We start from the raw sequence: 14,692 nt of genomic DNA, 5'->3' as shown, positions 1-14,692 counted from the left end.
CGGCGGGGAATCGAACCCCGGTCTCCCGCGTGACAGGCGGGGATACTTATTTTTTTTTTTTTTTTTTGAAACAATGTTTATTCAACGCTATATACAGGTACAATAATACACAAAAAGAACATACGGATAAACATATATAAAACCGCTCTCGCTTTACCTCTATGTAGGTCTATGTGTCCCTGAAAGGGCTCTCGTAGACATATCTAATTTTGGTTGTTTTAAAATTTTTTGACATTGTTTTTTACTGATTCCTAATTTTTAGGTATTAAATTAGTTCTGTGTGGAGAATATAATTTGTTGTAGAAACTCGCACGCGATTATGTTCAAGAAAACTACAATCTTCGATCTTACAAAAGAAAATTAATAATTTGCGCAAAATTTTTCGTAGTCAGATTTCAAGTTTATCTGGGATGGGGCGATGCAGCCAGAAGGATGTCTTCTAGGTGGTCGCTTGCATAGCTTTTATCTAGCCACCAGTATTTTTTTATATTTTTCGTGTAATTATTTTTCAAGTCTTTACTTGGGAGGCTCATTGAAAATCTGAGAGGCAATTGCGAATTTTTGGCATCTATAAACGGGTCATAGTTTATTGACTTATTAAATGAGTGTCTTTTGATATGATATAATATCGGTATATTGTTTTTGTCTTGAATTAGGCCAATGTTATCTAGGTAGGGAAACGCTTCGTGTCCTACTTTGCCGGTCTTTCTTATTTTTTCAAAATATACATTATTAGGATAATATTGGCTAAATATTAAACTATTTGTGTCTATTTTTGCCGATCTACTTATATGATTTCTAGTCAATCTTAATATAAAGCTGTCGATTCTGGTTATGCTTGCTTTATCGTACAACACTTTATTAGAGTAACACCTCGTGTATTCTGACTCCGGAGTTCTGTATAATTTGGTGCAAGCGCGTAAACAATTTCTTTCTAGCGACCTTAGTTTCTCCATTACAGATGGGCCAATGTTGAACCAGACCGGGCAGCAATATGTTAAGATTGGTCTAATTAATAGCATATAGCAGATTATTTTTATTTTGGAATTTAAGTGTTTTGAATGGAAAAGACTTTGCGCATTGAAATAAGCTGCTTTCGCTTTTTTTAATTGATTTAGTACGTGAATAATGAATCGTAGCTTGTCATCTAAATAAACTCCTAGGTATTTGACTATTATCTTGTGCGTTATTGGTTCTGCGCCCTCAGCAGGCGATATATGGAAATTTCTCCATGCTATGCAAAATTTTTTGTGGACTTTATTCACGTTTGGTCTAAACAGGATCGTTTCGCATTTATCAATGTTAACTTTGAGCTTCCATGTATGGTAAAAATCTAGAATTTTTCTAAAAGTATCCTGTAAAATTTCTTTCACGCGATCTAAATCTCTGTGTGTGACGTATAATATGAAGTCATCTGCAAAAGCTATTCCTCTTAATAATGGGGTTTCATTTATTTGAAATAGTGTCAACATGGCTGCCATAAATATATTATAAAAAATAGGAGAGTTTACCGCTCCTTGTTGCAGTCCGTCCTCAAGATCGAAAGCTAACCTCGACCTACACTGACCTTCATATACAACAAATTTCTTTTCGCTTATTGTTAACCATATTAATTTTATCAAATGTTTGGGAAATTTCTTTTGGATCAACTTAAATAGGAGTCCCTCTCTCCAAACTGTGTCGAATGCCTTTTCAATGTCTATTAATACGGCTCCTACGAATTTGTTATCATTTACGGCTCTGTGCAAGTCAGAGGACAACTTTCCAACTGCATGGACTGTGGAATGTTTAAATCTGAACCCGAATTGACTTTCAGGGATTACATCATTTTTTTCACAAAATTCTGTAACTTGCTGGTTAATTAATATTTCAAAAACTTTACTGATATTGGGCAGAAGGCTGATAGGTCTGTAACTAGATGGGAGGTTCTTGTTTTTATCTTTTTTTAAAATTGGAATTAATTTTGCTACTTTCCAAGCGCTAGGGAAGTATGAATTATTTATAATATTATTGAACAAAATGTTGTAATCCCATATCAATTTTCGCGGAAGATGTTTAAGAGCTATGTTAGGGATTTTGTCTGTACCAGATGATCTTTTGCTATTTAAGTTTTTAATAATTTTGTATAGCCTAGAAGGCGTGCAGAAAAATTTTTGATCTTCTTCCCATTTTGGATTTGATGCTTTATTTTCGTTGCAAAAAGTGATTATTGTTTTATTATTTAATTTGTCATTATCTATACTTTCTTTAAATGGCTTTATTTTATCCGAAATTAGATTATTTAATCTTGGTTTACCGAGATTCATATTTTGTTTATTTACAGAAGCAAAATAGGCTCCCATCACCTCGAGTTTTTGTTCCTGCTGTGAGACAATATAATTTTCGTTTTCATCTCTTTCCAATTCTGCCATATCTATTTCGGCTTGCTGCAAGAAATGCATATTCTCATTATTTATAAGTAAGCTACTAATTTCGGTGGCCGCCTTTTTTCGAAAAACTCTGTTTATTTCCGGAAACATTTGTTCGTTTATTTTAATATTTTTTATTTTGTTTGACCAAAAATTATTATAAGATTTTTGGGTTTCTATGTTTATTTGTATTTTTATTTCGTGCAAAAGATATTTAAACATTTCTATTTCGTCTTTATCTCTATTTTTTTTCTTTTGAAGTCTATAGACTGTTGAAAGCAGGAAACTTTTTCTTTTGTACATTTTTTGTATTTTAGGCGTAATATACTTATTGTTAGAGTCGAAGCTTTTAGTTTTTGGAACTGCTTCCGAGATTGCTGATCTTATTTGATTATCTAATACGCTAAGGTAATTTTCTATTTCTTCGTTTGAAAGGTTTTTGTTATCTGGAATTTCTACTTCGTTTATTTCGAAACTTTCCTCAAATTTATTCCAATCCGCTTTGTTAAAATTATATAGACCAAGTTTTTCGCACTCGAATAATTCATACTCATCTTTTTCGGACAAGTCTAAATTAATTTCTACTGCTCTGTGGTCACTATCATAAGTATGCGTTTTCATTTTATTATTCTTTAGGCCTTTGGTTTTTAGCCCTTGATCTAATATACATAAATCTAGGTAGGAACTACCCTTTGGGAAGGAAGGTTCCGCTGGTCCAATCAATTTTGCTCGAAAAAGAAAATCATTATTTTCAATCCATTTTTTTAGGTATTTACCTCTTGGATTTGCAATTGAATCTAGCCACTCTGGGTGTTTAGCGTTTAGATCTGCCATTAAAATATATTTATTTTCTGATTTGTATAAACGAAGCGCATTGAAAAGAGCATTCAAATCCCCTGTGAAATCACCTCTAGTGTTGCCCGCTGCATAACCACTTATTACAAAAAGATTGTTATTGTTTTTTAGCGAAATTTTTATCACGGTTGTTTCTAAAATAATAAAATGTATGTTATCGCGAATCTCTATTTTTTGAAATTGAATGCTGTCTTTGATTATTATGGCTGTTCCTCCACCCCCTCTGTTATTAAATCTATCATTGCGTATTATTTTGTAGTTTTGGATGTAAAATTTATGTTTTATGTTCAGTTTTGTTTCCCCTACCAAAACAATATCTGGCCTTTTGTTTTTAATAAGAGTTAAAAGATCCTGTCTACGCTGTATTTTGACTAAAGAATTCGCGTTTACCGATATTATTTTTAGGTCTGTAATTCTCCTTCTGGGTGCATCGCCCCTAACATTTAGGTTATGAACGACATTTCTTGAATCAGACATCTTCTAAACCTAATTGCTTATAAACTACAGATAACTTTGTAGCCTGCATTGCTATGGATACTTGCAGGTTTTCTGTTTGCTTAGCTAACGTTGCTAGAATTTCTTTTCTAAACGTGTCGAACATGGAGTGTAGAGTTGCAGTGATAAGGGAAGAATCTAGATTTTGGGATATATCCGTTTGGGTTTTGTTCCCTTTTAGTACGTTCGCAAATTGTCTATTTTCTGTTACTAGGCTATTTTTTATTTGTGAATCTACTTTTGCTAACCTATTTGCCTTAATCGAGTCCCGTTTTTCGTCTATTTTCTGTTTTAGCGCAAGTAGAGTCGGACACCTTTTGTAAGATGCCGGGTGCCCGTTTTGTTTACAGTTGACACAGAATATTTCTTTAATGTCTAGTTTGGCTTCTGCCTGAATATTACATTCGCCTGGCTTGTGACTGTTAGGGCACTTTACGCATCTGTAGTCATTATTACAATATTTGGCTATATGGCCGTATTCCTGGCAATTTTTACATTGAATGGGATTAGTTTTTACTATCTTTTCCCATCTGACTACTTGATTCGCTAATCTTTTGATTTTAAAGACATTTCCTATTTTGCTATTTCCTGAAAACTTTATTAGAAAAGCCGGGCCCCCCTGTGTAGCTTTAAAAAACTCTTTTGTGTTGATTTTCTTTAAACTTAGAATTTCAACATTTTCTAGGTTCATTTCGTCTAATTCGGTTTTTAAATCTAGCTCTTCAAAATCCCCGCTTATCCCCTTAAGCAATAACGATTGCACTCTGTCTTCTTTTGGCGCTCGCGTGACATTGTTTATATTCTTTTCTTTTAGTAATTCTAGAACTTTTTTAAACGATTCTCTAGATTCTACATAGATTGCTATTTTATCATTTACAAGATTTTTTATTTGATAACTGTCTTTAGGAACGATGGCGTTTAGCCAGACGCAAATTAATTTTACCTGTGTACTAGATGCGTAGATTGGAGGCGGCTTGTCTGTTGTTTTATAGTTTCCCAAATACCTTGATCTTGATTTTCCTTCTTTGTTCTGCTCCCATGTCTCGTCCTGGTCTCCTGGATTTGGCGGCAACACTGTAGACTTTTTAGACGGGTTTGCGTGTCTGGATTTTTTATTCGTAACTTTTTTCCCTCCATCTCTGTTATCTGTCATTCCATCTTCTTCTACGGGCGGGGTGCCGATGTTGCTATCTTTCACAGGTTGAGCTGGTTTTAACTGTCGGGATAGGTCCTCAATTAGTTGCTTTTGTTGCTTTATTACTAGCAACAGCTGATCAACTGACGGGCTTCCTTCCTTGCGTTCGTGTATTTCAGACTGCTTATCCATTTTTGAAGATTTCATGTTATCGACGATTACTAGTGGTTCGATATTTGTATTGGCGAATCCTTTTTTACCGACGACGTCGAGCGAAGAGTTGGTCGTCTCTTCGGGTGAATCTGCTTTATCATTGGTAATGACGGGTGCGTCTACTTTCGAGTTGGTGCTACTGCATCCATCGTCATTTTGGTTGTTGATGTCGACTTCGTTTATTATTTCTAGTTTATCCGCTAGATTCTCTTGTGGAGATGAAGACCGAGTTTTTTTGATTTTTTTCACAGGCTTCGTTCTTATTTTGTCTTTTTGTAGTAGCTTTTTTATCAGTCTTCTGTCTTCTGGATTAATTAGAAATTCGGCCTTTCCATGTGCCGATGCAGCATTTTTAAAGAATGTTTGTTCCGTTATTGGAGAATCATTTTTGCAGCCGGGCTTGGGCTGTTTGAGAGTGAGCGTTTTCTTTTGCTGATTGGGGGTGTCTCACTGGCCATTTTTTGTCGAACGCGCACTGTACACTAACGCCGCCATGATGGCTATGGAACGCTGCACGCACGTAGATCACAAACTGGCTCGAAATCAATATATTAATAGAGTTTAAACATTGAATTTTAAGATCACTAGCAAGGTATAAGGTTATGCTTTGAACGGACACTATTTTTGGCGACAAAGTCGCTTTTTAATAAAAAATTAGCTTCCGATTTTGCGCTTTGGTGCTGAGGACGATCCGCACTCGCACGATGCTCAAAGCGCCACTGGGCGGGGATACTTACCACTATACTACCGAAGGATATGCTTTCGAAAATCCTATTCCTAAAAAGGTTGCGGTTTTCATCGTTATTGATTAATTAATTATAATGCAATTATACAACGAAAATACGATTGTTTGGACAAACATATAGAATTTAAAAAAAAATGGGTTTAAGTATCTCAAAATGTCATTAAAAAAAAAAAATATTAAAAAAAAAATCTCTCCGGCGGGGAATCGAACCCCGGTCTCCCGCGTGACAGGCGGGGATACTTACCACTATACTACCGAAGAATACGCTTTCGAAAATCTTATTCCTGAAAAGTTTGCGGTTTTCATTGTCATTAATTAATCATTGTGAAATTATAATGTGAAAATACGATGGTTATGGATAAATATATAATATTTCGAAAAAAAATTAACAAAATGGGTTCAAGTATCTCAAAATGTTCTATAAAAAAAATTAATAAAAAAAATTCTCTCCGGCGGGGAATCGAACCCCGGTCTCCCGCGTGACAGGCGGGGATACTTACCACTATACTACCGAAGAATATGCAATCGAGGAGCCCAAGTTTACTATGGTTTTCCATTGTTTATTGACTACTGTAAAAATATAATTATATAACTTAGATATAAATAAATTTCAAATTTATTTCTTGAAATTAAATAATTATCGTAAGTTTTACACAAAAATAGCAGAGATGACTGAATTGTAAGTGGTAACAGCATTCTCCGCAAGCCATTCGTCATCCGTTCACACACGCGACGCAACCCATTGCTGTGCCAAGAAATGCCTGCGGACAAATTAACTTTTAGCCCAATTTATTTTATCGTTTTAAATCATTTATTCTTCAAATGAGACATAATAAAATTTTAAATACATTCACTCAGACCGATTCCTAAAAAAAAGTTTGAATATTATTCAATTAAAAAAAAACATTTTTATTACTTTTTAAAGGTTTAAATAGATTTTGATATACCAGTACTCAATCCCATTTATATTTTTATTTAAATATTTATATTTATGTTTGTATTTAGCTAAAATTAATAAATAGGGTTTCCATAAATTTAGCTAGTCGTCAATTTTCGGGACCACTAGTCCATCCCCTTTTCCAACTGTCCCAACTTTTCGGGAAAACTATACACAGCCTTATCAATTACTTTTTTTTTAATTTTCAATTACATTTTCATTTTATTCATCAGAAATGAAGCTTATCAATTCCATTATTTGAATTTTAAATTTTGTTTGAAGTAATCATCTCACGTAACCCGAAATTCTGAATGCACCGCAAAACCTCATCAAAACCCTTCTTGTATGAATTTCGTAAGAATGTGTATTTTACTTTGCGGTTGCAAATTCCTTGAAGAGGCGTGGTACCTTCCGACGTTCGCGTAACTGGCCAGTTTCCAACACTTTAAAATGGACTATTCAAATCATCAAATGATTCCTTTCTTCTCAAATTTACACATTATTAACTTATATCTACTGATGTTCTTGAATTTTTCGAAATTTAAGACTTTTTTAGTGTGCAAATGCTAAAATTATTCAAATTGTTTAACCTTAAAGAAAAAATTTGTGGTTTGGCGTAAAACAAAAATTTGAAATGGGTTAATATCACCTGTTGGGGTTTTTTTTTATTATAAAATTCACATTTTTTAAAACTAAAGAGAATTTTCGTATGGATTCAAAAAATATAGCAAGTTTTCTATGTATGGTTTTTTCTAGTAAGAAATAAAAAAAGACAAAAATGTCTTTTTGTCTGATTTAGAACTTTTTTTGAAAATTTCAAAAAAAATTTATTTTATTGAGTAAATATTTTGGAAAAATTATAATGTCAGAGATGAAATTTCTTTAGCTTGACATATTTAACCTTCTCCAAGATCTCGTTTATTTAACTCAATCCCAAGAACACGCTTGCTCCAAATTTTTTAAAAATAATCAAAATAAACCAAACTTTTGTTAATTAATGATATTTTACTTTGAACACTGTGCATATAAAAAATTTGCCATACTTTTCTAAACAAGAACAATTTTTTTCAAGACGAAAACCCCAAGTAAAGATTAAGATCAAGCGAATTTAAAATGATTTTTTGTCCTTTTTTCGGATGCCAAAAAACGAATTTCTTTGAATGTACATCTTTTTCACATTTGTGTTTGGATTTTTTTTTCCTAAATTTGATTAATTGTTGTATTCTATTTTTTCATCATTTTGCTATCATGAACATTTTTACATACTTTTTAAACTCTTAAATCGTTCAAAAATCGTAAATTTTTAATCGTAAATTTGGGTACTCAACCCAATTTTCGGTACAAGTGGCTGTAGAAAATATTTTGCCCATAAAAACAAATTAAAAGCATGATTCTTTGATTCAAGCTGAGAACATATCTGATTCGACATATCTAACTTTTTACAAAAACGTATACATTCAACTCTATAAAAAAATATCTTCTTTTGCACATTTTCAAAAATTTAAATTGAACACAATTTTTTTTCTTATTTTGTAATATTTTGCTACATCCTACTAGCAAAACTAGTGAGTATAATTTTCCATGAATTTCAACCGATAGCAAATTTTTCTGAATTTTAAAATTCTAAGAAAAAATAGAAGATACTATGAAAAAAAAGTGTTTGCAGCTGAAAAATTTGTATGGGTCGGCAACTTTTTGCGGGATATTAAAATTACATGAACCTACATATAAAAAATCGTAACCTCCATTGGTAGGGCATGGAGGCTGAATCTGACATAGTGGATTTAATCACGTAATTTATGGCGACTGGCGACCTCTGTTTTAAATGTATAAAATTAATCGAACTTAAAACTAGATTTCTACCTTTATCGATCGCCAAGAATTATTTTAATTTATGTCTTTATTTTCACTTGCAATAACAGCTGTTATTTTTAATAATAAATTTTTAATTGGTTTATTCAATTTTAAAGTAATAATTATTTCAAGTCTAGCTTAAAATTTAATTCTTTTAAATAATACAAAAGATTATTAAATTAATAGATATATTGCGAAATCATCAAGTTTAATAATATTATATAAATTATAATTAAATTGTTTATCAAAACGTAAAGTTATTATGGGCTGAATTACAATTATATAAATTTATTATATTAATATTTTAATTATTTTAATGATTTAATGTTGAAAAACTTATTATTTTCAGATTAAAATTAAATAATATCGTATTTTTATTTAAACGTTATCTAATCAAAATTTATCTTAAAATTTAATTTAAAAAAAAACGATTATTAAATTAATAGATATATTGCAAAAACATCAAGTTTAATAATATTATTATATAAAATATAATTTAGAATTGGGCTTAAAACGTGAAGTTATTATAAGCTAAATTAAATTAAATTAAATTTTAAATTGGCTTATTCATTGTTACAACAATAATTTTAAAAATTTTATCTCAAAATCTAATATTCTCAAATAATATAAAAGATTATTAAATGAATAGATATATTGTGAAGTCACTAAGTTTAATAATATTATAATATAAATTAAAATTTAATAATAAAAAATGAAATATAAAATTACATAAAGATTGCATTTAAATTGTTTGATATTTAGTAACATAAACATGTTATTTCCTCTTATATTGTGTAATTAAATATTGGCTATTACTTTCGTAATAAATGTTTCTTTTTTTCTTTTAAATAATTGTATTAAAATTATATAATTTTTTATGGTGCCTCCGATATTGTGAAATGAGTATTCAAATTCAATTTTCTAAATTATATGTACAAATATTTTCATTTTTTAACTTAGCTAAAAAACTTATTAATAAATTAAATGTAGAGAAGTCCAGTTTAAAATTTGAATGAGAATATAATGTAAACATTATTTGAATGTTTTCATGAAAATAATTGTGTAATGCTTTTTATGTTGTGAACCATTTAATTAATTATTAGTTTAAAAGCTTAAGATTAAGTAAAATTGTTTTAAAATAAAATGTCAAATAATAAAAAATATATAAAGTTAAAGTTTTTGAAATGTTTTATAACAGAATTATATTTTAATGGCTTTTCTTTTGTTAAATTGTCAATCGATTGTTAGCTAATTAACATTTTCTGATAATTAAAGCAAATAAAGATTAAAACATAGTTCCTGAAATTTAAGTAACATAATTTAATTATTGACTTGAAGGTTATATAATGAAATATTGAATATAATTTTAATATATTAAAAGTTCATTTAAATTTGCAATTATATTATTTTAATTAGATAATTTTTCAAATGATTCTGATGTACTGAAATGTGTATTTGCATTCGATTTTTTAAATCATATGAAAATAGGTTTGATTTTTTTCTAAAATTAGTATCAAAAGTTACTAATAAAACAAATTTTTAAAAATGAATATGGTATTAAAAGAAAATGTAGAGTGAAAATTTTCCCTATGCTTGAATGCAAATAGTTGTTTAATGCTTTTTAAGTTATCATTTATCAAAAAATCAATGAATTGTTAGATGACTAATTTTTTCACAACACCGAAATAGATAAAGATTCAATTATAAATTTTTTTTGCTGCCATATTATAATTCCGGAGTTTTTAAGAAGAAAAAAAAGTTTTCTTTTTTAATCTGGGTAATCGTTTTTTTTTACTTTTCAAACAGATAAAAATAATAATAAGATTATCCAAAGAACTTATTTTAAGAATTAGAACAATAGAAGTGTCTTCATAATTTTGAAAGATTTTGAGAATAATTTTTTTAAACAGTTATGGGAAAATCTTAAGCAGTTAGTAATTAATTATGAAATAATAATTTTTAATTTTAAAGATTTCAAAATTATTAAAAAATAATATGGAAGATTTTAATAAAATTATTTCCGTCAAGAGCAGGAAAAATATATAGTTTAGATTCATGGGAAAATTTCAAACAATTTTTTACTAATGAGTTCTAAGAGCTCACTAAAAAAGATTAAAAAACTTTTCATATTATTTTATAAAATAAAAAAGGTTTAATAAGTGTTTAAAGCAACAACGGTCAAAATAAATAATTTTAGAACAAATTTTAATAAATTTAAGAGATATTTACAAGTTTTAACACCATTAAAAAACAATACAAATTTATAAGATATTTTAGGACTTTTTTGAAAATTCAGGATAATGACATAAATTCTTTAGGTTCCCAAAACAATTTCTTAAGATTTTTTTATTTGAAAAATGAGCTTCAGCAGAAAATTCAAAAAAGATTTTAAAACATCAAATATTTATTTAAATTTCGAGAAAGAGTAGAAGATTTTAAAGCAAAATGTTTTAATTTTTTAACATTAAAAAATAAACAATAATTTAAACCATAAAATTGTTATTAGAAATTGTTATTAGAATTGTTATTAGAAAATTGAGCAAATTATAAAAATGAGTATAAAAGTGAGCGAACTTAGAAACTGCCAATTTCAGTTCTAGTTCTGTTCCCTTTATTGGCCGAAGTTTGGTGGGACTGACGTTACAGACTTTATGGATGCCAAAACGTAAAGATTAAATCTTTGACTTTTTTGCTAAAAACTAACTTATTTGAACAATTTGACTTTGTTCAGTATTTCTAAAAATATTTTTTGTCTTTTTTTAATTTATAATGTTTTAAAAATGGGTTTTATATAATAAAAAAATATGGATAAAAAATCATTTTAATCAGAAAGTTGTATTTAAAAAAATGGTTAAACTTTCAAACAAAGAAAATTATTTTTTTTTTTATTCACATCAAGTAAATTTTCAACAACATATTTACATTTTCAAAAATAATGAAATTTTTAAGAAAATTTTTAAACTTGTAACCGAATAGATGAGTTTTTAAATCAAAAAGACGAATTTTTTAGAAGACAGTTAATTTTTCAGCAAAGAAGTTAATTTTTACTCAGGAAGATGAATCTTAAACCCAAAGCAGACCTTTCTAAAATTAAAGATAATTCATTAAACCAAATAAAAAAATTCTAATTAAAAAAGATGAGTTTTTAATGAAATATTTAAATTTACAAAAATAATTATATTTTCAAGAAAATAGTTGAATTTTCAAATAAATAGTTGAAGTATTAACCAAATAGTTGAAATTTCAAGACAACAAGATGACTTCTCAGAAGAAATTTAAATAAAAAAAAGTGGTAATTTTCATAAAGAAAAATGAATTTTCAACCGAAAAATATTATCTTGCTACTATAAAAGATGAATGTTCAATCTAAAAGTGCGACAATGTTAAAGAAACAGTATAATTTTTGACAAAAAAAATTTAACAAAATAGTTTAATTTTCAAAAAAATAATTATGTTGAAAAAAAACAATCAAATTTTCAAGCCAAAAAGACTATTTTTTTAGAAGACAGTAGAGTTTTAAAAAAAGGTTTATTTTCAATCAAGAAAGAAAACTTTTGTACAATACAAGATGAATTTTCCATATAAAATGGTTTAATTTAGAACTAAAATTTTTTATCAACAAAGCATTCGTTAAATATTTAGTTATTAAAAGTCATGCTGAGGAAAAAAATGTTTTTTACAAAATGGTTATATTTTTAAACAAAGTGATGAATTTCCCACCAAGAAGATTAATTTTCTACGCGAAAAGTCCGAATTTTCAACAAAATATATAAATTTTCAACAAAATTGCTGAATTTGGAAGCCAAAAAGGCGAATCATCTACAAAAAAGTTGAATTTCCAACCTTAAAATGTAATTTTACAACAATAAAGTTATTTTTTTTACCAAATAGTCAGATTTTTAAATGAATTGTTTCATTTATTACTAAATAGTTGAAGTTTCAAACAAAAATATAAATTATTAACAAAAGAGGTCTTTTTTTAACCAAACAGTTACATTTTTTACAAAATTGTAGAACTCTTTTAATCCGAACATGTAAATTAAAAAATTTGATTTATAACCAAATAGTTCATGATTTAACTAAAATGATGATTCTTGAATAAAACAATTGGATTTTTAACCCGAAAATATGAATAAAAAAAAGTTATTTCTAACCAAATTGTTGAGTTCTCAACTAAAATCATAAATCTTCAACGAAAAAAAATATATATTTTATACAAGGTAGTTTAACTTTGAACCACGTAGTTTTTTTTTAACTAGAAAAGGATGAATTTTCAACAAAACATGTGATAGTTGATATTTCACCTAAAAATTTATTTAAATTGTAAGTCAAAATAAGTTAAATACATCAAAAAAGGAGCCCAGTGGGCACCAAGTTTGGCGACGTCTTTACGACATCGTTACGACATCGTTACGACAACTTTACGACATCCTATGTCCATGTCGTTAAGGTGTCTTTACGATATCGTAAATAAGTCGTATGGTCTGATAATGTCTTTACGATATCTCAAAGACACCGAAACGACACGGACATAGAATGTCGTAAAGTTGTCGTAAATATGTCGTAACGATGTCGTAACGACGTCGCCTAATTTCATGCCCACTGGGAAGTTCGTATACGTCATAAGATGCCAGCAGTCGATAAGGTCTTCCTAACCGAAATTAATCGGATTCAAATCAGGAACCTACTTTATCGACTGAAGATAATTCAAATTTTTTCTTTATAGGCGGTCGGTAATGTAGATTTGCCTACTGTAGTTTACTTAGAAACAGAAACGTGTCCTAGAAGCCCTGTTGCTTTGTTACGCAGTCATTACTACTAGCTATTACAGAGAAAAAGGACTTCAAATATATTTTCCATTAAAATTAAGAGAAATACTCAATAGATACTTTTGAAGCCAAAAGTTGACGAATCGAAGGAACCAGTGAAAGATAAGCTAGCGCAAATTCTTGAAAAAATTATAATCTGGAAGCAAATAAAATTTTCATCGCCATATAAAAAACACATTTGTCAATCTTTTAATTCAAAAATGGCACGAAAGAAGTAAAATGACTTATTATAAAACTAGCTTTATAATTTCTATACATGAAAAATATTGCAGAACTTTTTCTTTAAAAAACCAGTCACTTTGTTCCATTATTCAGATCGTACTGGTATCCAACCTGTACTGTTTCCCCCAATTTATTTCTTTATTTGATTAGGTTGTTAAAATTAAAAAAATACTACAAAACTTTTGCTTTAAAACTCTTCCACTTTTTCATTCTTAAGTTCATACTGGTATTCATTTCGTACTGGTCACCCTTGCTTTATTGCTTTATTAGACTTAGGTGGTAAAATCACAAAATACTACAGAACTTTTGTTATGAACTTAGTCTTTTCTGTACAGTATTCGGTTCATACTAGTTCCTTCCACTTTACTGCTTTATTTGACTAGGATTTTTAAAATTAATAAAATACGAAATAAATTTTTCATTAAAACCTAGTCACTTTTTTATTATTCAGTTCATTCTGGTATTCATTTTCAGTTCGTAATGGTATTCACCTCGTACTGCTTCCTCCCATTTTATTGTTATATTTGACTGGGGTGTTAAAATAACAAAATAACGCAGAACTTTTACTGAAAAACCCAGTCATTTTTTTCTTCAGTTCGTACTGGTATCCATCTCGTACTGGTTTCCCCTAATTTATTGCTTTATTTGACTAAGGTGCTAAAATCAAAAAATACTACAGAACTTTTTCTTTAAGAACCAGGCACTTTTTCCATTATTCAGTTCGTACTGGCAGCCACCTTGTATTGGTATTTCCTAATTTATTTCATAATTTAACAAGGATGTTAAAATCACAAAATCGTACAGAACTGTTTTGCCCTGATTTATTTCTTTGTATAACTAGGGTGTTAAAATTACAAAATACTACAGAAGTTTTGCTTTAAACCCCAATCACTTTTTTTATTATTCAGTTTATACTGGTATTCACTTCGTACTAGTCTCCCCTCCTTTATTGCTTCATTGGACCGAAATGTTAAAATCACAGAATAATACAGAACTTTT

The 14,692-nt window shown here is 29.0% G+C and overlaps 2 non-coding genes across 2 annotated transcripts; both read right to left on the bottom strand.

Moving 5' to 3' along the window:
• Positions 1-6,040: 6,040 nt before the first annotated feature.
• Positions 6,041-6,112, bottom strand: Trnad-guc. The gene has a single exon. It is a non-coding gene; the product is annotated as a tRNA-Asp (tRNA).
• A 184-nt stretch (positions 6,113-6,296) lies between these two features.
• Trnad-guc lies at positions 6,297-6,368 on the bottom strand. The gene has a single exon. It is a non-coding gene; the product is annotated as a tRNA-Asp (tRNA).
• Between the last annotated feature and the right edge of the window lie 8,324 nt (positions 6,369-14,692).

The sequence above is a fragment of the Belonocnema kinseyi genome, chromosome 10 (assembly GCF_010883055.1).
Source record: "Belonocnema kinseyi isolate 2016_QV_RU_SX_M_011 chromosome 10, B_treatae_v1, whole genome shotgun sequence".
Taxonomy (NCBI): domain Eukaryota; kingdom Metazoa; phylum Arthropoda; class Insecta; order Hymenoptera; family Cynipidae; genus Belonocnema; species Belonocnema kinseyi.
Note: the sequence above shows the minus strand (reverse complement) of the source record. Positions and strands in the feature narration are given on the sequence as shown.